This window comes from Euprymna scolopes, chromosome 1 (assembly GCF_053919585.1).
Source record: "Euprymna scolopes isolate OS-2025 chromosome 1, ASM5391958v1, whole genome shotgun sequence".
NCBI lineage: Eukaryota > Metazoa > Mollusca > Cephalopoda > Sepiida > Sepiolidae > Euprymna > Euprymna scolopes.
Window position 1 is genome coordinate 160373871 of NC_136482.1, and position 25008 is coordinate 160398878.

General features: G+C 36.6%; 1 protein-coding gene and 1 pseudogene across 10 annotated transcripts in view; both read right to left on the bottom strand.

Moving 5' to 3' along the window:
* Positions 1–25008, bottom strand: part of LOC145276914 (uncharacterized) — a 229912-nt gene that overhangs the window by 36960 nt on the left and 167944 nt on the right. The window contains exon 22 of one of the 10 annotated variants that reach the window (XR_013868060.1): positions 21173–21227. The exons of the other annotated variants lie outside the window; for them this stretch is intronic. The gene's annotated coding sequence lies outside the window, so the exon portion shown is untranslated. The remainder of the gene's footprint in view (positions 1–21172; positions 21228–25008) is intronic. 10 annotated transcript variants of the gene reach the window in all.
* Positions 4315–4499, bottom strand: LOC145284451 (U2 spliceosomal RNA; annotated as a pseudogene).

Consider the following 25008-nt stretch of genomic DNA (forward strand, 5'->3'; position numbering starts at 1 on the left):
ACGCATTTATAATTTTAAAAAATTTCAAAAAATTTACTCGCAAAAATGTCAAAATTTTTCACAGATAAAATTGATTGAAAATCGACACCCAAAATTTGATTTTCGCCCACTAGGGGGCGATTCGCCCCCGGTTGAGAACCGCTGACCTAAAAAATAAAGATCCTTATTTAGCTTGTTGTTTACTTAGTGACTATAAATTCATTTATTACTACAAGTTTGAAAGTATATTCGAAAGTCTTTGAAGGAAATTTTATAAGAGAATGACATTAAATCTAAACAACTTAAAAAAAAAAAAAAAAATAGACGTAGTTTACAGAATGCGCTGATTTCAAACTAACAGCAGACGATGACATATGGTTGCTACTGACTAATCAGTGTTATTAGTAAAATTATTAACTTTTAGCTGAAAAATGTTTGAAATTATGGGGGGGGGGCTATTTAAAAATAGATGTTACCAAAACAGAAATAAACCTAGAATTATCATTTTAAAGCATAGAATAATAAAAACATGAATTTACTTCGCATTTAGGGTATGAAATATATTTACAAAAAATGTTTGAAACAAGTCATGTGGAATTTTTTTATTTAAGACAAAACAAAAAAAAAAAAAAAAATACATGAGTTTATTTTGTATCTTGGCAGTAAGTGAGACTTTTTTTTTTTTTTTTTTTTTGATCGTTTTCCAAATTTCAATTTGGAAAACGATCAGTAAAAAAAAAAAAAAAAAAAAAAAAAAATCTCACTTATTATTGAAGTAGGAAATAAATTCTTCATAGGGGATTGGTAATGGTACCAGGCTTATAGGTATTGCAGGGTTAAATATTATGACGCGAAGAGACAAAACGAGAGAGAGGGAGAGAGAGAGATGCAACGAGGGGGGGGGGGACAACGAAGAGAGAGCGACGCAACCAGGGAGGGAGGGAGGTAGAGAGAGAGAGAGAGAGAGAGACACACACACAACCAGGGATGGAGGGAGGGGGAGAGAGAGACACACAACGAGGGAGAGAGAGACACACACACACACACACAACGAGGGAGGGAGGGAGAGAGAGAGACGCCACGAGGGAGGGAGGGAGGGAGAGAGAGAGAGAGACGCCACGAGGGAGGGAGGGAGGGAGAGAGACGCCAGGAGGGAGGGAGGGAGGGAGAGAGAGAGAGACGCCAGGAGGGAGGGAAGGAGAGAGAGACGCCAGGAGGGAGGGAGAGAGACAGACAGAGAGACGCCGGGAGGGAGGGAGGGAGAGAGAGAGAGAGAGACGCCGGGAGGGAGGGAGGGAGAGAGAGAGAGACGCCACAAGGGAGGGAGGGAGACGCCACGAGGGAGGGAGGGAGAGAGAGAGAGACACCACGAGGGAGGGAGGGAGAGAGAGAGACGCTACGAGGGAGGGAGGGAGAGAGAGAGACGCTACGAGGGAGGGAGGGAGAGAGAGAGACGCTACGAGGGAGGGAGGGAGAGAGAGAGACGCTACGAGGGAGGGAGGGAGAGAGAGAGACGCTACGAGGGAGGGAGGGAGAGAGAGAGACGCTACGAGGGAGGGAGGGAGAGAGAGAGACGCTACGAGGGAGGGAGGGAGAGAGAGAGACGCTACGAGGGAGGGAGGGAGAGAGAGAGAGAGACGCCACGAGGGAGGGAGGGAGAGAGAGAGAGACGCCACGAGGGAGGGAGGGAGAGAGAGAGAGACGCCACGAGGGAGGGAGGGAGAGAGAGAGAGACGCCACGAGGGAGGGAGGGAGAGAGAGAGAGACGCCACGAGGGAGGGAGGGAGAGAGAGAGAGACGCCACGAGGGAGGGAGGGAGAGAGAGAGAGACGCCACGAGGGAGGGAGGGAGAGAGAGAGAGACGCCACGAGGGAGGGAGGGAGAGAAAGAGAGACGCCACGAGGGAGGGAGGGAGAGAGAGAGAGACGCCACGAGGGAGGGAGGGAGAGAGAGAGAGAGAGAGAGACGCCACGAGGGAGGGAGGGAGGGAGAGAGAGAGAGAGACGCCACGAGGGAGGGAGGGAGAGAGAGAGAGACGCCACGAGGGAGGGAGGGAGAGAGAGAGAGACGCCACGAGGGAGGGAGGGAGGGAGAGAGAGAGACGCCACGAGGGAGGGAGGGAGAGAGAGAGAGACGCCACGAGGGAGGGAGGGAGAGAGAGAGGGAGACGCTACGAGGGAGGGAGGAAGAGAGAGGGAGACGCTACAGGGGAGGGAGGAAGAGAGAGGGAGACGCTACGAGGGAGGGAGGGAGGAAGAGAGAAAGAGAGAGACGCCACGAGGGAGGGAGGGAGAGAGAGACGCCACGAGGGAGGGAGGGAGAGAGAGACGCCACGAGGGAGGGAGAGAGAGACGCCATGAGGGAGGGAGAGAGAGAGAGAGAGAGAGAGAGAGAGAGAGAGAGAGAGAGAGACGGTGGAAAAGACGTTTCTCTTTGTTGTTTAATTTGTGAGGCACCTCTTTATCAAGTTTTTTTTTCTTCCCAATCTCTCTCAACTGGTTGGAAACTGCTGTATATGTTACGTCTAATTCAGAAGCAAGTTCATGAACAGTTGTGAATGTATTGGCTTCAACTAAGGCTCTTAATTGATCGTTGTCAACATCCGATGGCTAACCACTATGCTCATCATGTTGAAGACTCGTTGCCACCACCAAATTTCTTAAACCCCAATTGGGCTGTGGATTCAGTAATGGTTCCTGGACCTAATGCTTTGTTTATATCTAGAGCTGTTTCAGCAACTTTTCGGCCTAGCTTGAATTGAAATAAGAAAATTGTGCAAATTTGCTTTTTTTCCATCTTGTATTCAACATTCTGAAAAGAAGACAATTGTAATTTAAACATTTAGATAGAGCAAAAAAAAAAAAAAAAAAAAAATGCTCTTTAAAATATCTACAGTAAAGGTATGATAATGAAAACTTATTTGAAAAAACAATTTTAAATCAAAATTAAAAATTTTGCAAGAACTTTCTTCAACCTAATGTGAACGTATAATATCCTTTGACTATTTATGAACAAACACAGTTTGGACTATTTCATATATAAATACACACATGGTAAAGATGTGAGTAGATAATAAAAAAAAAATTTAAAAAAAAAAAAAAATAGAAACCAGATAAATTTCCCAATTGATGTGCATACGTGAAGAGGGAAGAACAAATACAGGTTGGTAGTAAAAACATAACAAATAACGGTACTTGTACAGTTTAATCAAGACATTAAGAATTGAAAATATTGAAAAAAAAGTCATATTGTATCTACCCGTTATGGAATGAAGTTCTATAAAAAAAAAAATTCACTTAATTTTGATCAAGTAGTTTTTTCTTACACCAGAAAAACAATTTTTTATGACAGGAGCTGAAAGTAGCCATGTTTGAAATTTTGACAACGAGGAAGGGGGGGGGACACTGGGAGATAACTCAGTCTAAAGCACTGACACCCCCTCCCCATGTTAAATAATAGCTTCTTTTCCTTCCTTCGTGGTCTAAAAATCGAAACATGAATACCTTTTGCTCAATGTCATAACAAATTGATTTTCTGCTGTAAAAAAAAAACAACAAAAAAAAAACAACTATTTGATCAAATTAAGTGAATTTTTTTTTTTTTTTTTTTTTCCGGAAAACTTCATTTCATAAGGGGTACATACAATATAAGTTTTTTTTTTTTGTTTTTTTCGATATTTTCATATTTTAATGTCTTGATTAAACTAAACAAGTACCCAAACAATAATTTGCAAAGTGTTTAATAAATGAAATATCTTAGTAAACAAGAAAATCAACATTAGGAGTAAGACGCTGTGGAAGGAGGAGACAATCATTCTTTGACAAACCAAAAGTCATAATTAACCCTATCATAAATCGTTTGAAATCTTAACTTTTTGTGACAAAATTTACTTTTTCACTTTTCAGAGCGATCTATCATGAGAGGAAAGTGATAAGGACAATCAAGATGGAAGAAGAAAAAAGAAAAACAGGAAAAAAATGAAAGAAAGATAAAGCAAGGGTAGAGGAAAAAGAAATAAAACCCAGTGAAATAGCGATACAAAAGATTTCTAATCTTTAAAAAAGAATTAAATAAAATAAAAACAGATTTGGACTGAACAAGGCCGATAGCCATTAGTCGCATGCTCTTGTGTAATGAATGAATGAATGCGTGAATGTAGGATTGACATGAAATTCTAAAGATAAATTAAAATGACCGAAAAATGGGCTGAAATGACTTAAATAAATAAAAAGTAAATGACTTAGAATGACTTTAATGAACTTAATGATGAATTGAATGACCTTAAGAATGACTTGAATGCTTAAAAAAATAACTGGAATCCTTCAAAAACAACTTGAATGATCTGGCGAATGACTTGAATGGCTTTGAGACTGACTGGTTGTAAAGTGGATGATCATTTTACATTAAAAATACAGAAAAGTGATCCCCCACTTTATATCACAAAGTTACAAACATAAGTACAGCATGTAGTAAGAACAGATACTACATTTTGATCTTGGCCAAAAGGCCAAGAAAAGGGTATTTATTTGCTCCTCCACAGAGCAAATTAGGCACAAGGCCGATTTTTAATGTGAGGAGTGAAGGGGAAATGGGAGACCAACTCCCCGGGGAGTAGGGGAGCTGGATAGTGACAATTGGTGTGAAGAGTTGCCCCTACATTGACCAAGGTCTGATATGTGGGGTTACCCCTACATATGGTCTTTGGTTGCAGTATCTGCCGGAACAGATACTACACTTTGATCTTCATATTTAATTTATTTCGTTTAAAGAAAAAATTACAATTAAAAAAATTACAATATAAAATTAAAAAATTTTAAAAAGTAAAATCTCCAAAAGACAAAACAAATTTAGGCACAAGGCCCTATAAGATCGGGGGAGGGGATGTGTTGCAGGGTCTTTGTAACTAAAGTAAAAATGGCGTCTGTGGCGACTTTACTTTTGACTGGCAACATTTACCACAATACCTCATTCACTCTGTGGAATCTAAACTAACTAATGAAAACCCCAGCGTTTTTGCAAAAAGGATATATATATATATACATTTTCTGTATGTGTGTGTGTGTGTGTGTGTGTGTGTGCATTTTTTTATTATTATTAAAATGTGTGTGTGTGTGTGTGTGTGAAAAAAGTTCAATTCATTGGAAAATAAAAAGTTCTTGAATTTGGAAGAAAAACAGTTCATGTTGGGGAGTGGGAAATCTAGAAAAAATATACAAAAAATAAAATTTCCTAGTGCATTGTTAGATTAGCTCAGGGAGGGACCTTACTAAGTAGTTAGATCGCCTACTGTTTTCCGAGGCTCCGAAAACAAGCGGGGAGATCCCTAATGGGGATGAGGAAGAATTCATATCGAGTGTAGGGAGTAAAATAAATAGATTGTTAAAAACAAAAAAGGGGAATATATTAGGCGGTGACCTTCGAGTAGGGGTTGACCAAGGGGTGATAAAACAAAAAGATAGGGGGGGTAGTGGTAGGGTAGCCTCGGAAGGTTCTCTAGTGCCAAAAAAAAAAAAAACACAATCGGGGGACAGGATCTCATTTGTACCACCAGTCAAGAGTCTCTTTACTTTTTATTTGTCTAACCTAGCGGGATGGGCTCCGTAGGACCCAGTACCGCATGTGTTATGCCTATGGTGGTAACACGAATTCAAACTTGGCGCCTTGTCAGATGCACAAGCTAGCGTCATGCACCCACCTCTTGTCAAAGGCCACTCGAGGCAACCTCTTCCAATCGCATCTGATCTTTACTTTAAGCAGATGTTTAAAGTAGACGATCAGATCCCGATCCAGAACAGATATCCCTTTGTGGACTCGCTTGAGGCGTGTGATCCATATGACTATCCTTGCTACTGCTAGTATCGCTAGAAAAACCATTCTTTTCTCCCTAAGCAGCAGCGGATCAATGTTCTCCACAAAATATACTACACTTTGATCTTGGCCAAAAGGCCAAGAAAAGCTTAAAAAGCCAAGAACAGAAACTATTAAGAACAGACTTTTGATCTTAACCAAAAAGGCCAAGCACAAAAGTCTTATGGACAGGCCGACCGACCAACAAAGTGACTTATAGTCACTTGCACGCGACTAAAAACAGAACTCACATAAAATTATAAAATGTACAGAAATAAATTAATTTTTTATTGTGAATTACGATCATTTAAATTTATTTAAACGGGCAGGAGAAATATAGAGCCACACAAAACATGTTTTTTTTTTGTATTATTTGGATTGCTTGGTTGCTTTTTTTTTGTATTATTTGGATTGCTTGGTTGCTTTTTTTTTTTTTTTTTTTTTTTTTTTTTTAACAACATTTCAACTGATATTATCTCCAACTGTCTTCAGGTGCATCCACACTGGATGTTATTGGTGAAATTTTTTGTTTTTTGTTTTTTTTGCTTTCCCAATTGAACGGAGCTGTTAAAAATTTAAAACGCAAATAGCGGCAAGTTTATTTATTTTTTTTCAAATAAATCTGTGTCCATTCCAGTTTTTTTTTTAATGCTTGTATATTTTTGAGATAAGGATTTATAATTATGTATTGTATTATTTGGACTATTATTCTCATCTTGGTTGTTTTTTTTTTTGTTTTTTTTACGTTTCGGACAATGTAACCTTCAACCATCTTGTGTTTTGAATTTCTAACGGCTATGTTACGTTGGGGAAACAAAGCAAAAAAAAAAAAAACATTTTTCACCCTTCACCAATAACATCTAGTGTGAATGCACTTGAAGACAGTCGAAGGTTACACCGGCTGAAATGCTGTGGAAAAAAAAAGCAACCAAGATGAAAATAATAGTCCAAACAATCCAAAATAATACAACGAATAATTATCAACCCTCATCTCAAAAATATACAAACGTCACGTTGGTTTGGTTTAAAAACGAGATAAAATCAGATTTTCAATTTGATTGCAATCTAACACGATAATGTTCGCATTCTTTGTTTTAGTCGTTAATTTAAAAAGTTTGATATGCGTGCACATTTATCACTGTTCCCACGCATCAAATGTCCACAACGCAATGAGGAACTCTGTGCTGTGAACAAAAGAGACAAATTCCTCCAAAAAACATAAAATGATTCCAAAGAAACTGAAATGGATAGTACACAAGTGTCACTAGGAATTATTATCAAAAGTTTATAAAATTAAATCGATTTTGTTAGCAAACGTTTTTTTTAATTTATTAACTTTAGTTTTATGCATCAGTGATTATTTTTTTCAATCTTTGGTATATCTTTCCTTTTGAAAGAACTATATAATCTGTGTGGATATAACCCCCCCCCCCCCAAAAAAAGGCAATTTAACACATGTATTTTGCTTTTGTGAATTTGGGGTAAGTTTTTTGACAGAATGTAAAGAGATGTTCTCCAGTGAACTTTGCATAAACTAACAGCAAACGACTTGTTGAAGGTTATTTAAACAGTGTACACAAATGCTCAAAGTTGTGTTAAAATAACAGAATATTTAGTGACAACTTTAAAACATTAAAGTACACCAGAGTTCACAGATTTTCATTATAAACCATAATCATTGAAATGTTTATTTTATTAGGTTTTTTTTTTTGGTTTTTTTACAAACGAGTCACCACTTATCAAGGCCCAGAGACCACTCAAGGATAAGGGTTAATGAGTGTACAGTAGTCAATGGGACAATATTGTAGTAATCGTTAGTAGTGGGAATTTGGTGAATTGGATTACTTAAGGGGACGGCTCATCAAGAACTTGTTTACATTGAACTTGAAGACAACCATATTGTAGTAAGCTGGAAAGCAGGGAAACCAAACAGAGTTCCACAGGCGTGTAGCTCTAAGAAAGAAGCTTTGTTCATGGAATCTACGTTTAGGTTTAGTGGGAGAAATTATTGATAATGGTTTCAGCTAGACGAGTATTTTTTTTTTTATAAAAGTTTGGTGAAGGGGAGGGCATAGATTGGAGCTCAGACGAGCACTTGCCATGGTTGAGAAAAAAAAGATTTGCTCAAAACGCATGGATTTGGTTCAAAAGATTTTCCATTTGATTCCAATCAGACATGCTTTATTAGCATCACCCAGAAAGTTTAAGTGCCCAGAAAAGATGCCGTATGCTGGTGATTAGGAAACAGCTTTTTTTTTTTTTTTTGACATAGACATAACCACTTATCAAGGCCCAGAGACCACTCGAGGATAAGGGTTAAGAGTGTACAGTAATCAATTGGACAATATTGTAATCGTTAGTAATGGAAATTCGGTAAATTTGTTAACTTAAGTGGAATGATTCATCAAGAACTTGTTTATGTTGGACTTGAAGATGACCATATTATAGTCAGCTGGAAAGCAGGAAAATGGAAGACAATTCCACAGGCGCGCACTTCTAAGAAAGAAGCTTTGTTCATGGAATCTACGTTTAGGTTTAGGCACAGATAAAGAGTGGGAGGAATTATTGATAGTGTTTTCAGCTAGACGAGTGTTTCTTGTGAAAGTTTGGCGAGGAGGGGGGGGACCATAGATTGAAGCTCAGTCAAGCACTTGCCATGAAAATAACGATAAAGCAGAGACAAACTCACAACATCTCCTCTGTGAGATAGAGGTTGCAGGGAATAGAAAAGGACATCTCCTACGAGGCTACAAAGTCTATTTTGAACTCTATCAAGGCAGGACAAGTCCTTTCTAGCAGCTCCTGCCCAGATGTGGCAACAGTACTCCATCGTTCGGCATACCTGGCTCTTATATAGATAGAGAAGTTGTGAAACAAATGGAAGATCTACTCGTTAAATTAAACATATAGAGAAAAGCTACGAAAAGGGAAGGTTTCAAAGTCCATGATACTAAGACTAAAGTGACTGCCAATAGTTGTAGTGTTAGAAAGTTCTTAGAGACATGTTTCCTTGCTCAGTTTACGGAAAGGAATTCAATTGTTTGCTGTGCTTGAAAGCATTCAGTACACAATAAGTGCACTGGAATTACAGTTTGAAAGAGGATAACCACTTTCTGGGCAAGAAGTGCAAGATAATAGAGACAGGTAATAAGTTAAGAAAATATGGATAATGAAGCTATTAAAGTTGTTTAAAATTTTTGTTACTTTGGTAGGTCGTAAAAGTTAGGAACAGATGGAGTAAGTTCATGGAACTTCTGCCATTACTGACCATTACAGTGTTACTACTATTAAGCAAGGCATGCGCATACACTGAAATAACATATAGAAGTGATACATGGTCAGTGAAGGTTGAGGATATGCATTGCATGAAGAGAAAAATGATACGAGGATGATACAATGGATGTGTATTGGGATTCTTAAAGATAGGCTTAGATCTCAGAGGAATAATACTGGAAGATATGTCTAGTGCAGGAGACTCTGATGGTATGGTCATGGTGAAAGAATGGCTGGCAGTTTAGGGCTCTACATTGCAAGTGAAACAGTCACATTTGCGAGTGATGTTTTCAAAGTGGCTACTAGAAATAATAAAACGCTTATCATTTGGCAACTATATATCTTTCACTGTCGATCTTTCAAGGCTCACTAGTGAGTGAAAAATGTAGTTTCAACTTTTTTTTCTTATAAAACGGACAAAGTTAAATTTATTAAGCAATAAATGTTTAATAGAACAATATACTTTTTTTTTTTAACGAAGGGTGTTAAAAAAAATATCTGAAGAAATTAGAATGTTTATACCTTCAAGTATCAACATAAAATTTGTTGTATATTTAGAATTACACTTATTAAACAAAAACACCAAAAAATCTTCATGATCTAAATACTCATCACAGAAAGAAGATGTCATATTCTAAAAATCATGTGGGTTTGGACTAGTAACTTTTCTATTTGGCTAGTAAACGAAAATATTTAGTTGTCAAAGGTCAAACAAAGATAAATTTGTCCGTAGATCCGTGTAGTTCTTGGCTTAGTAGTTGAGGCTGCTGGTTCAGTTCACAGGAGATATCCAAAGAAAACATGGGAAGAAGTGATGAATTAATCTTAAGAGAAAGACTTGACCATAGATAAGCTAGTTTGGAGGTCAATTTCTATAACTTATTTAAAGTATGTACAGCTGATGTTACACCGAATATGACAATGATGACATTCTCAAAGTGTTGTTTTAAGTATTTGATCATCAATTTTCACTTCTGACCAAGAAGAACGAAAACAAAAAAGAGTAAAAAATATTGAGAGTTTTTTTTTTTTTTTTTTTTTTTTAAATCACATTCCCCCTTAACAAGGCATATTGTCACTTGGACATGAGGGGCTACTATTTGGAACCATACCTAGGAAAGATGAACAAGATGTTGGTTTCAATTTAGGTACAATAGCAGAAGTCCGTATCAGGTTTCAATTTAGGTACAATAGCAGAAGTCCGTATCAGGTATCAATTTAGGGACAATAGCAGGTCTGTATCAGGTTTCAATTTAGGTACAATAGCAGAAGTCCGTATCAGGTTTCAATTTAGGTACAATAACAGAAGTCCGTATCAGGTTTCAATTTAGGTACAATAGCAGAAGTCCGTATCAGGTATCAATTTAGGTACAATAGCAGAAGTCCGTATCAGGTTTCAAGTTAGGTACAATAGCAGAAGTCCGTATCAGGTTTCAATTAAGGTACAATAGCAGAAGTCCGTATCAGGTATCAATTTAGGTACAATAGCAGAAGTCCGTATCAGGTTTCAATTTAGGTACAATAGCAGAAGTCCGTATCAGGTTTCAATTTAGGTACAATAACAGAAGTCCGTATCAGGTTTCAATTTAGGTACAATAACAGAAGTCCGTATCAGGTTTCAAGTTAGGTACAATAGCAGAAGTCCGTATCAGGTTTCAAGTTAGGTACAATAGCAGAAGTCCGTATCAGGTTTCAATTTAGGTACAATAGCAGAAGTCCGTATCAGGTTTCAATTTAGGTACAATAGCAGAAGTCCGTATCAGGTTTCAATTTAGGTACAATAGCAGAAGTCCGTATCAGGTTTCAATTTAGGTACAATAGCAGAAGTCCGTATCAGGTTTCAATTTAGGTACAATAACAGAAGTCCGTATCAGGTCTCAATTTAGGTACAATAACAGAAGTCCGTATCAGGTTTCAATTTAGGTACAAGAGCAGAAGTCCGTATCAGGTTTCAATTTAGGTACAATAGCAGAAGTCCGTATCAGGTTTCAATTTAGGTACAATAATAGAAGTCCGTATCAGGTTTCAGTTTAGGTACAACAGCAGAAGTCCGTATCAGGTTTCAATTTAGGTACAATAGCAGAAGTCCGTATAAGGTTTCAATTTAGGTACAATAGCAGAAGTCCGTACCAGGTATCAATTTAGGTACAATAGCAGAAGTCCGTATCAGGTTTCAATTTAGGTACAAGAGTAGAAGTCCGTATCAGGTTTCAATTTAGGTACAATAGCAGAAGTCCGTATCAGGTTTCAATTTAGGTACAACAGCAGAAGTCCGTATCAGGTATCAATTTAGGTACAATAGCAGAAGTCTGTATCAGGTATCAATTTAGGTACAATAACAGAAGTCCGTATCAGGTTTCAATTTAGGTACAATAGCAGAAGTCCATATCAGGTTTCAATTTAGGTACAATAGCAGAAGTCCGTATCAGGTATCAACAGCTGTTGGCTATACTTAATAAACCACTAAGTGTTCACATTTCCAGCTCACAGCTTCAACTGACTGTGACCAATTTGTTCTCTTTAAATATATGTGAATCCATCATATGTTTGAGCCACATCACATATCCTCTGAAAGTTCTTATATCCTCCGGACATTATATTTTTTTCCTCTTAGGATCAAGTTCCATTGTTTTCAGTTTACATTTGCTTGAATGCATTTTAGAAACTGAAATGGGGGAGATGTACATATGTTGAACATGTCGTACATATATCCATAGGTTGTTCTCATCTAATCATTCACATTTTAAAATTTGGTTGAGATGCGTTTGGACCTTCTACTTTGAATAATTCTATACATCATCTTGCCTCCCTTATTTCTGACTAGCCTGGGAGCCCAGTGTTGCCCAGGTATTTGTAGGTGTGTGTTGAGAAAAAAAAAAAAAAAGAAAGTGGTAGTAGACATGCAGGCTTGAACCTGCGAAGGAGTAAAAGAAAGTGGAAAAAAAAAATGTGATGCGTTAGCTGTTGCGCTTATCGTCAAACCCGAAGTAACATAGGTTTAAATTAAGGCTAGACAATCAAAAAGAGCGGATGACTTTCGAAAATATTAGCGAAAAAAGCAATCCCCTTCTTTTAGAAAAGTGCCCAATTGAGGGTGAAGGAATTAATATTTTTGGCCAATTTTTCGATATTTGTCGTTGGAAGGGTCGAATATCAAAATGATACCGATCTCATGAAAATATGTTGCCTCTGTCAAAAGTTTTTGCGAGACATACAAAAATACATACATACATACATTTAAACAGACAGGTGAGATTTATATTATAGACTAGCGGGGGTATCCGGTGTTGCCCGGGTGTTTGTAGGTGTGTGTGGTGTAAAATAAAAAAAAAAAAAAAACGGGGAGGGAGTAGGATCGAACCCGAAGCCCTGAGGCGGTTTGAAAATAAAATCGGCCAGCCAGAAGGAGTTAGTGAAAGATGTTTGAATTTATTTAAGTAAGAACCAAATTGACAGGTGCACAACCGGAAGTCATCGAGCGTTACAACGACGACGACGACGTCAATGACCAGGTTTGTTTGTTATAAGCGAAGTAAAAAAAGAAAACAACGTTAAAACTTAAGCGGAAAAAAAAACACAAAAAAAACTAATGTAAGGCAAACGAACACGTGAAAAATGGCTTAAATAAGCCTGTTTCGATATTAAAATTTAAAAAAATCGGTGGGTACCCGGGTGTTTTTGGGTGTGTGTTCGGGGGTGGATAAGCGAAGTAAAAAAAAAATAAAATAAAAAAAACAAACAGAAAAACGAATGTTACGTAAAAAATGGCTTAAATAACACTGGTTCAATATTTAAATTTTAAAAAAAATCGAAAAAAAAAAAAAAAAAAAAAAAAAACATCTCACACCACGATTCAAACCCAAAATGTTTAGATAATGAACCAACGTGCTAATCAACTGAGCTAACGCGACATAGATGAAATTGGTTCAGTTTTTCAACTATTTAAAGTAAATCAGGTCATGATATCATCTGACGCATGCGTAGAACCGGTCAAGAGGGTCGTTTCTGTATATACATAGATTATGCTTTCCAACCAGGGTCTCTTAAGTGATAATTCAAAAAGTAAATCTTGTCACTGTTTTGACTTTTGGCAGCATTCACTCAGGATGGTGGGAGTTGACTCCTATATAGAACACACAGCATCCTGAATGAATGCAGAATGCAGACCACACACGATGGTCTGCAGCGGCTAAGGTAGCTATGACTAGGGCTATGACACAATATTTTTTCCATTGTTTTGACTCTTGAGGATATATCCGACACAGTTAATCAATCGAGAACCATATCACTATCTAAAAACATAAGATATTAACTGATATGTACTCGAGAGTCAAATTAATGAAAAGAATATTCTCTTACAACCAGTCCTGAAACCAGTGACAAACACTGTAGACAAGTAAACTGGAGGTTCGACATCGGTTTGGATAGTGTGTAATTATGTCTTCAGCTAGCCTCACAGGCGTCTTCATGAATCTTGGAATGGTTCTGGAGCTATTATTTTGTGGATGTGTTACGGAACGCAGCATAGTCAAATCAACAAAGTCTTCTCTTTAAAAGCATTTGGTTAAAGAAGATAATCCGGCATCACATCCAGATTTTGTGTATTGGAGACAAAATGGTGCTAGTGGACCTACAGAATTGCAGGAGCCAGTATAAGTCAAACACTACCAATCTTTTGAGATCTGCAGTTCTCATCAGCCAGGTCTCACAGTAATAAAGAAAAATCGTTCGAATAAGAGCCTGATAAATCTGGACTTTTGTGGCCATCTGTGATTTTGAGACCAAATCACAGACGGGGTTGTAGGTAACTGAAAGCATGCTGGGCATTGTTGATTCGGACGTTAACATCATCATACTCTGACCCGTGGCAACAAACATTGAGCCCTGGTATTTGAAGGGATCAACAACTTCTTTGGTTTCCCCATGGAGAAGAATTGTGCTTTTCTCGGAGGGTAGGAATCCTGCAGAGGATATTTTGTTTTTGTATCATTTACCTTAATACCAATGTTCGATGCAAAGAGGTACATTTTGTCTATGGCTGATTGGATGTTACCAAACTTTTCTCCTAGAATGGTTATCCTCTCAGTGTAGTGAAGTCAGGAAATAGCTGCAGCCAACTAAGACACCATGAAATTTGGCAAGTGCATTGTGGTTGATCAAGTCAATGGCATAATTAAACAATATGGGCAAAAGAACAACCCTAATTCTGATCTGGTTTTGTTCGAGCTGGATAGTGGGGCTGAGCTCCCACTTGCTCTATAACAGGACTCATATGACCTGTGCATACTTATCACCTCTGCTAGTCAAGCCCCCCCCCCCCCATGCATTCCCATTAAGATACCTGATTTTGCAAAATTGGCTGGGTTTGAAAAGCATTCGCTCTGGCACTATAACAGAGGTCTGCTTTGATCACACTACCCTTAAAGTGTGTATACTTGTGATTGGGGACCACTTGCGAATCAAATATTCCCATGTAACTCACGTATGAGCTGAATGTGGCTTCAGCTGAATACAACTATTGCAACAGCGTTTGCAGAGTGTGACGCATTTGTCATTTCAGCGATACGTGTGTCAAGTATGGAAGCTAGGCTTGCGGGACTGACCATCCCATCATCTATTCAGTTGAAGCACAAACGTTCACCTCGCTCTTATTCTATGAGAATACGGATCACATCTGAGGTTAGTATCACTGACTCAGTCACTGCATGACCAAAGTTCCACATTTGGATGGCTCATATCATCTCCATAACAGTGGCCCAGCTGACAACTCAAGCTGACATAGTGTAGCCCTCGCTGCCTTATTCTTCTGGGAGCCCATCGCTCCTCAATTTGCTTAGATTCATCTAAGGGGTACACAGCTCACAACATCTGTCATCGCAGTGTATGCCTCCAACTCTAGACTGATGATTTTACAATATTCTCTAGTCAGCAGTAGACTGTACTCAATCTTGATCTTCTCATCACTGGTGACTAGAATGCTCATACTTGCTCTAGAGACAATTCCCATTTAGCATATAGTTGGTCCATTCACAATAGGTAACTGATGCCTTATCAACTTTGCCTTCACTAACAGGTTGGTAGTCTTAACTAATCTTATCACTTGGCCTGTAGCCCTTTTTCTAAATGTCATTAATCTCTTTCATATTTCATCTGAGTAAGTTGCTGGAATCTGTATTCAATAGAGAAGTAGTCAACCACCACAGCAAAAATAATCTTTGTGACATGCAATATGGTTTCTGTTTTGCTAGATCAACAGCAGATGATATAGCTGGAAATGTTTTCTTGATTATTAAATCATTTCTGTCGGATAGGTTCATAAGAGTAGATGATGATGAACCATTCCTCTAAATAATCCAATTTACAAAATCTCTACTACTTATGATTACTACGCTATAATCCCAGAACTAATGTATACACATTAACCCTTATCCTCGAGTGTCCTCTGAGCCTTGATAAGTGGTGACTCCTTTGTAAAAAGATTTTTTTTTAAATAAAAAAAACAATTTGTCAAATATGAACTGAATCTTTTTCGCAAAACTTATTCAGCTGAATTAATTCGTGCATCGTCTACTCTTATGAACCTATCCGACAGAAATGATTTAATAATTGAGAAAACATTTCCAGCTATACCATAGCTCGATATCTTATGAAGTAGACCTTTATGCCATACACTATCAAAGGCATTTGATATGTTTAGAACAATTGCCGTAGAAAGGAAGCCTCCGTCAAGAGATTCACTAATTCTATGAGACATAACCGCTAGCACATCTGCTGTTGATCTAGCAGAATGGAAACCATATTGCTAATGCCAAAGATTGCCAGGAATTTTTGAAGTTCTTCGCTTTCAGTTTGAATCCTGTTTGCTTTCTTTATTAATCTTTTAAACACATCTATGGCTCTCTTCACCAATCCGCTTGACCTGGGATGATATGGTGCCGATCTTTAACAGTTAATCACTAGCAATTTGCACAAATTTTCAAATTCCTTACGAGAGAATTGTGTACCATTGTCCAAAACGATAATTACTAGAACCAGTCTTGCAATTATCTCCTATAATGAATTAATTGTAAGTTTTGTGTGTGTGTGTGTGTGGGGGGGGGGGTTATATTTTACTTCTTGAGACCATTTTGCGAAATGCTACCATCAGGTAATAGGCTCAGTATCAGCCACGTGGCAGATACACCAGCCCAGATGTGGAAACAATGGCCAAACGGTAGCGATAGAGGATACTATCAAGTGCGAGCAATTTTCTAACACAGCAAAAAGAGCCCACCTTCTTTGCAGCAACCTTGGCAATGTCCTCAATGTATTTGTTTCAATTCATGTTGTCAGTGAATGTTAAGCGGATGTGTTTGAACAAAGAACTTGCAGGCAACATATTAGTCATGGCAATGAGTGATTGAGAAGGTTTCTTGTAATTGTTAAGGAGAGAAACTTAGACTTAGCAGCCTTGAATGTTACTATCCATTTACATCCCCGTTCCACTACAGACTGGAGGTCATCCTCTAAGGTTTCAGCCATTGCCTTAGATAAGTGTTTATTTGTTTTCCCTCTGTTATAGAGCATGGTGTCATCAGCAAATGTACCCACCTCTCAAGACAATTTTATTAGGATGTCTTTTATGAATATCAGGAATAATAAAAGTTGAAGAATCGACCCCTGTGGTACACTTGCATTAATACCATGTTTGGAGGTATGACCACCGAGAACAACTTGAATATTTCCAAGAAAGATCTGATTATATTAAGTAGTCATCCAGTAATCCATATGATTTCATTTTAATGAGAATACTTTTATTCCAAATACCTTAGATATATCTAGAGCTACTGCCCTAGCCGCCTCTGCCTTATCCAGTGTGTGGTATATATGTTCAGAGATTACAGTTAAGATATCAGCAGTAAAATGAACTTGCCTAAACTCAGACTGTCAATCTGAAAGAAGTTTAGTGTCTATGAGGTGATGGACTAGAATTCCACTGATTAAGCACTCAAAGAGAAAAAGAGAGGCTAATAGGACAATAATTGAGTGGGTCAGTTCTTTCACTAAAATTCTTGAAAACTGGTACCATTGAAGCAATTTTCCAGCAGTCAGGAAAGCAAGATTCAGTGAGGCATTTCTATTTCCTTATCCATACCTAACTTCTCATAAGTGATTTCATCCTGCTAATTCCAGAATGCCTGTCATGAAACTCTTAGTATTTCTTTTTCATTTATAATGTGGGCACGACCACCTGATTTCCATCCATATTTCGTTGTATAAGACAATTCATGCACAACTGTTCGGGAACTTGCTTCTAAATTAGATGCAACATATACAATAATTTCCAACCACTTGAGAGATTGGAAAGACAAAAAAACTTGATGCCTCACGAATTGAACAACAACCAAAAGAAACGCTGTTATGAAGTGCCATCTTTCTTTCTTTTACGCAACAAGAACAACCCATTTCTCGACTGAATTGTGATGAAAACTGGGTTCTTTACGACAACCGGTAATGCTCAGCTCAGTGGTCAGAGGAAGATGAAGCTCCACGACACTTCTCCAAACCAGAATTGCACCGAAATACTGACTGTTTGGTCGTCTGCGACTGGTTTCATCCATTAGTTTTTTGTATGCAGGCGAAACCATTACATCAGAGGAAGTACTGTCAACAAATGGATGAAATGCATCAGAAACTTCGACAACATCACGCAGCATTAGTCAACAGAAAAGGCCAACTTCTACTCCATGACAATGCTTGACCGCTAAACCGACCCTGCAGAAGTTGAACAAAAAAAAAAAAAAAAAAAACTACCTCATCCCCCATACTCTCTAGACTTTTAACCTACCGACTATCACTTTTTCAAACATTTCGACAACTTTCTGCACAAAAAATGTTTCAAAAACCTAAGAAATATCAAAAACACATTCAGTGACTTCATTGCCACCAAAAGACAAGATATTTATGTTAATGGCATAAATACACTTGTTTTGCGTTGGCAAAAATGTGTTGATGCTGATGGTGCTTATTTTGATCAATAAATTTTTGTTTGAGCTAAGATATGTTCATCTGAATTTAAAAGTTAAAACACGCAAGAACTTTCTTGTCAACCTGATAATCAAGCAAATAGCTACATTCATCGGTGCTAGTATATTTTCATTGTTTCTGTCAAAATTTGGATCAGGTCTTCTGCCATTTTCTTCAATTACCAATTGCAATTAGAAAAATTTACACTTTCGTAAGCTAAGTTTGAAGCCATATTCCTTTTCTTGAATACTTTGAATATTTGCAAGTTTATTTTTGCTTTTCATTAATATGTCATCAAGGTATGCTGTAACAAACTCAACAACTAATAGCATAGTAACCATGACTTGTTTTACATCGACAATATTCAACATCACATATTGCAGTCTGCTTATTTTATAAACCCTTTATAGGCATTAATAATCATTAAATTGTTATTTTCTAGTTTTGTTTAAGTTTAGGTAACAATCTTATTTGGATTTCTTTATTAAACAGCAGGGTTAGTCCTTGAATAAAAGATTAAACAATTAAGCACACCTGGAATTATTTCATTTAACTGAAATTTCTTGTAGTATTTGGTAACAGTACTCAGAAAAATTTTCCAAAGGCGATAGAAGTATCGTTTCTGTGCAATTGTTGTGCTGATATGTGATTTTCATCAACATTTAAAACTAAATATGCCTAGGAATTAGGCATTTCATCTATATCATCATTCTTCTAATGAACTATGACATTATTTTTAATAAAGAGTTATATTTATAACGACGTATCTTCTGTTGAAGTTGGCCTATTGTTCAGTAGCACACAAAACGCAATATCTTAATAATTTTGAATGTATTCAAGTACTAATCGAACTACCAAAATAAATCTGGTATTTTCTTTTTTACATCTTGCAACATTATATAACCTAAAAGGTTTCTGGGTATATATATATATATATATATATATATATATATATATATATATATATGGCACTTGTACAGTTTAGTCAAGACATTAAAAAAATGAAAATATTGAAAAAAGGTTATATTGTACGTATCCGTTTTGGACTGAAGATCTCTGAAAAAAATTTAATTTAATTTGATTAAGTAGTTTTTTTTTTTTTGTTTTTTTTTACAGCGGAAAAACACGTTCTTATGAGAGCGCGTTGAAGTCAGCCATTGTGAAATTTGCTGAAGCTGAACAACACACCACGGGGAGATAACTCCATGTAAAGCAAAATAAATTTGGAGTTGTAAACATCTATGTGCCCACATTAAAAGTCTATGGACATAATAAAACTAAAATTTTGGTTTAAGATAATTAATACATTTATTTGATCTTTGCTTTAAGCAGTTTAGAATGCATTCAGAGAATTAAACAGCACAGTGTTAAAGATAATATCTCTGCTATTATATAAAAGTCATTTTGTGTGTGTGTTTTCTTTCTCATAGGTTCCGAAACAGCTGAGCCTATCTTTTGCAAATTTTACCCAAAGCTAATTTATATGTCTGGCAGTGTTCTTAGATATGTTTTGTACAGAAATTCATCTGATAAGTATTTAAATCGAAAACATCCGATCTTAAACATAGCTTTTTCTCTCATAGCTAAAAAGAATAATTTTTACAGGGAAATTTTTTTACGTTACACCGGCAAGGGAGATAAAATTTCAGCAGACCATTTCTTCTTAAAAAAAAAAAAACAAAAAAAAAAAAAACGATTTATTATAATCCACAGATATAGCTTAGTGGTAGAGCATTAGACTACAGATCGAATGATGCCCCTGTTCAAGCCTGAGTGTAACTTTTTCTTATTAATGAGTTCAGTTTACGATAAAAGAAGGAGGTACCATTTAAAAATCGCCGCAAATCATTTCTTCATTTGCATTTTTAAAACTAAAGATTAACCATGGTATTCATCGTCAAGCCCAAATATTAGCTAATGTGATATTGTAAAGTAAGAAACTGAATTTGATGAACGACATTATTATTATTTTTATTTTGCAATTTAATCCACTGGACAAATTATTACTCGATATATACCATATTCAATAGAGGATTGATTCTATAATACATATGCAATCTGCATAAATTAAAATATCATGTTTAAGTGTAATATATGACCGGGTAACGCCGGGTTGCCAGTTAATCAACCATAAAACCAATATCAAGCCTATTCTCATTGCAATTCAACCCTAACACCACACAAACAATAGATTCATCATTATCAATTTAATGTCCATTTTACATGCTAGCATGCTTCATACAATCCGTAGAAATTGACTTCCAAATAAACCTATCTCTTCCCAGGTATTTATTTATCCCTCTTTTCCACAAGTCTATTCTTAACACACTCTTCCATATTTACCTTGTTCTTCTACTGTAAACTGAATCTGCAACCTCAATTGTTCTAGACAATAATTCTCATCCAATCAATATATCTATAAAAGTGAAATTGTCTGTGTGTGTGTACATTTCCCTACCAAACTACTCTGTACATTTTTCAGTCTACAGACTCGAGATTTGACATAAGGGGTATTGAGACTTGGGAAACTCTTTTTAATCAGTTTTCGGTCAGAAATTTGGCTGTCAAGGGGTCAAAGTTCAACGAGTTGGCCTCTGAAAACTCTAACAAACTCCTGTGCCAATTTTGAGTCTAAACACTTAAAATTTTAGATGTAGGTTACCTGGACAGGAGTCAAAGTTTTATATATATATATATATATATATATATATATATATATATATATATACATACATACACACAAACACATATGCACATAGTTATGAACAGTACATAGTGCTCGAGCAAAGCCAAGCTGAGCTGCTAATATGACCATACAATCAAAGTCACCTGTTTTACACACCTCTCTCTATACTGTTCAGATTTAACCTTCCTCTGAGGTCATCAGATCTAAACCTATCTTTAAGATTCACACATGCATCAAATCATTTTCAATTTCTATGTCTTTAAGCCTCACTGACCAGATTCCACGTGCATACATCACACACTACATACACATGCCTCATTTCCTTGGTAAACAGTGGTAATGCTCTGCTGGTTAATAATGGCATTAGTTCTGTGAACTTACTGCATTCATAGACCAATTTCTCAACTTAGGGGGCAGGGTGTTCATTCATAATTACCTAAAAAAAATAAAATAAAATAGAATCACATTTTTTGGGAAGCGAAGTGTGTTACTCAAAAATACCTTTTCATTTCAGTATCGACTGATATGTTTCAAAGGAGATAGGAAGAAATTAATTGATGAAACCAAAGTCTTCTACCTCTCTTACCCAAGGCAAGTAAAAACATGGAGGAAGGAAGAAAAAAAAAAAAAAACAAGAAAGGAGAGAGGAAGATAAAATGAAAAAAGAGAGGAAGTGTTACAGAAAAAAGGGGTGTCCCATTTCTATGTAAATAATAACATTAGATAAGTAAAAATGAGATAAGGATAAGCCGAGACTCGAACCTTGTAATCAAGGTTAAGAAATAGAATGTGAGAAATCGGAATGTTAAAAAGGCGTACTGTTAAATTCTATTATAAATAGTTGGATATTGTTTATGTTGCAAAAAGAATTGATTGTTCATTCTTTTATAAAACTGATTATTAAAAATGTCATAAAAAGAATGAACAATACAAATTAAAAATACATTGTTCAAAAAATAGGTTAGTTGAGAATTCTTTGTTGTCAAAAGTGTGTTAGGAAAAACGCGCGCATAGCCACATGAATTGGTTACGATTGGGAAACACACTTCTGACGTCATAGCAAAAGGGGGATTCTCAATATAGGAGTTAGAGTTAGTCAGATCAGAACAGTTGAGTCTGCTAGTCAGCAGAGATCAGGAGAGTCAGTCAGTTGGCAGTCAGTTGGAAGCGAAAGGTTAGAACATTGAACTATGTAGATCCCGAATTTGAATTCCTGACGTTATCATTCAACTGGTCCAATGAAATAAAGAATCCTCATCGATAGTTTGTAACTGTTGTCTTTGTGTCATCATTCAACACTCAAAAGGTAATGCGTTAATCATCTTATAACCAACTTTGTGTAACCTTTACAAGAATATGTATCTCTCCTCCTCCTCTCTATATGTGTTATAAGAAATATAAGAACTGTGAATCTATCACCCTCAGTATATATATGAAGTCCCAAATGTCTCCCTCTCTCTCATCCTTAGCGTCATCCTTAATATGTACCTCTATGCAACATAGGCTTCGTGGCTTAGTTGGGGATGCCCTTTTCTCTTCCCTGCAACCTCTCTCCCACAGGAGAAATATTGCGAGCCTGTCTTTGTTTTATCGTTACTTCCATGGCAAGTGCTCGTCTGAGCTCTACTCTCTGGTCCCCCCTTGCCAATCTTTCACGAAAAACACCAGTCTAGCTGAAACCGCTGTCAAAAATTTTCCCCACTCTTTATCTGTGCCAAAACCAAAATGTAGATTCCATGAACAAAGCTTCTTTCTTAGACGTGCACGCTTATGGAACTCTGTTCCACAAGCGTGTTTCCCACCTGACTACAACCGGGATGTCTTCAAGTTCAACATAAACAAATTCCTGATGAACCGCCCCCCCCCTTAAGTAAGACACTTTATCAAATCTCCAATACTAACGTACTGTACACGCAATAACTCTTCTCCCCGAGTGGCTTCCAGGCCTTGATAAGTGGCGACGATCTTGTAAAAAAAAAAAAAAAAAAAAAAAAAAAAAAAAAAAAAAAAAAAGCAGAATTTTGCTCTTTCTGAACGACAAAATAATTGGAATTCTATTAAAAATCAGAAAATTCCATCCCACGTCCCGATTAATATCAGAATATAAATCGGATGGAAATATTATTTATTTCTATACCGGCAAACTGTAATTATAATAAACAAAATATGTAACAGACTTAATCATTTCTTGAGATATCAGAAAGTTATAAATCATTTGCAATAAATTACTATTCCTTGAGAGTGAGAGCATAGAATTCTTTACAAGTCATTTATAACAAATATTTGCATGCCTTCTCATCTTTATGTAACACATGGGGAACCTATGCATCAGCGTTGCGCAAATATATACTTAACTACATTAATTTTTTAAGTTTTGATTCATGTGTGTCCTTAAGTCATATGGTAGCCAATAACTGTTAGAGAGCTAAATGTTTTGGTCGTGATTGTAGCCAATAGCACCCAAGTCACATTTTTTTTTTTTTTTAAACTTTTGAAATCACTACTATGTAACGGGTACAATATAGTAACCAATAGAGAATTAGCCCTGTAATAATAACTACAAAATCTGCAGGAATTAAAATATCATATTTAAGCATATTTTATGAGCGGGTGACCTGCTAATCAATTAGATTTCTAACATATTGATTTTATGATGTTATGGGTTGAAGGATGACAACATAATGTGGAAATCAACACCATTTTTGAGAAATTCAAATGAGGGGAAATGAGGTTACTCCTACTTTCATACTGAAATTAGTAAAACAAAACAAAATTTTTTTTTAAATGAATGATCAAAAAATATAAAAATCAATGAATATAACTGAAAGTAAAATTCTTTTTTAAAGTATATACCAATAGTTGGTTTCAAAGCAGCTTTGTATGTGTAGCGTTTAGTTCTATTATAATAATCAGCTACCTTGGATTTAACAGACTGGGCATATAGCTCTCTTGCATTTTTTATTACTCTTTTACAGTGGTTGCTGGCAGTCCTGAAAGCAGCTTTAATCTCAGTGCATCTATTACATTGGTAGCTATGGAAAAAGTGATCCAATCTCTGGTCCCCCCTCGCCAATCTTTCACGAAAAACACCCGTCTAGCCGAATCCACTGTGAAAAATTTCACCCACTCTTTATCTGTGCTTAGATCAAAACATGGATTACATGAACAAAGCTTCTTTCTTAGAACTGCACGCCTGTGGAACTCTGTTCCGTCTGCCTGCTTCCCACCGGACTACAACTTGGATGTGTTCAAGTCCAATGTTAACAAATTCCTAATGAACCGCCCCCTTAAGTAAACACTTCATCAAATCTCCACACTAACGTAATGTACTTGCAATAACCCTTATCCCTGAGTGGCTTCCGGGCCTTGATAAGTGGTGACCTCTGTGTAAAAAAAAAGTTGTATTCCTGTCTGTTTGTTCACAATTTAATATGTATAAGAGGTACACTGTTTCAGAAATTTAATTTCCATACTAAAAATGAATATATATATATATATATACATACACACACACATATATATATGCATTTATTCCAGCGTGATTTCCATATATACTATTTATTCAAAAGAAGTCTACATCAAATGAGCAACCTCATTTGCATATTACATTTAAAAAAATCTATTTTACATAATAATCGTTTTAATTGTCCTAGTCGAAAATATTATTTAAAGTTGATTTATTTCATTTATTTTTAATTAAATTTATATGCAATTTTTTTTTTTTTTTTTTTTTCAATTATTAATAGCTGACAACAGTTACGCTTAAAACCAGAAGTAAACATTTATTCAAGCAATGAGAGTTATTTCTCCTTTAAGTTATAAGAGTTACTTCCTGTTTGACTTTCTAAGGACGGACGCGTTTCATGCTTCCCATTAATCCAACATATGGTCAGCTTTCGTAACAAGTTAGGACATTCAGTGTATTTTTTATAGTATTTGACTAATCCCTCCACCCGGCAATATGTTTAGAACAGGCAACACCCGGTATATACAGCTAGTATAAGAAGATTCTGGTTAATCAAATAGGAAAAAATCTTAATATATGAGACTAGCTTGGGTGCCCGGCATTGCCCGGGTGTTTGGAGGTGTGCGTTGAGCATATAGAAAAAATAAATAAAAGGTAGTAGATAGGCAGGCTTGAACTCATACTGCGAACGAGGAAGAGAATATGGGGGGGGGGGGACGTCTTTGCTGTTGCATCCAATCGCCAAACCGGA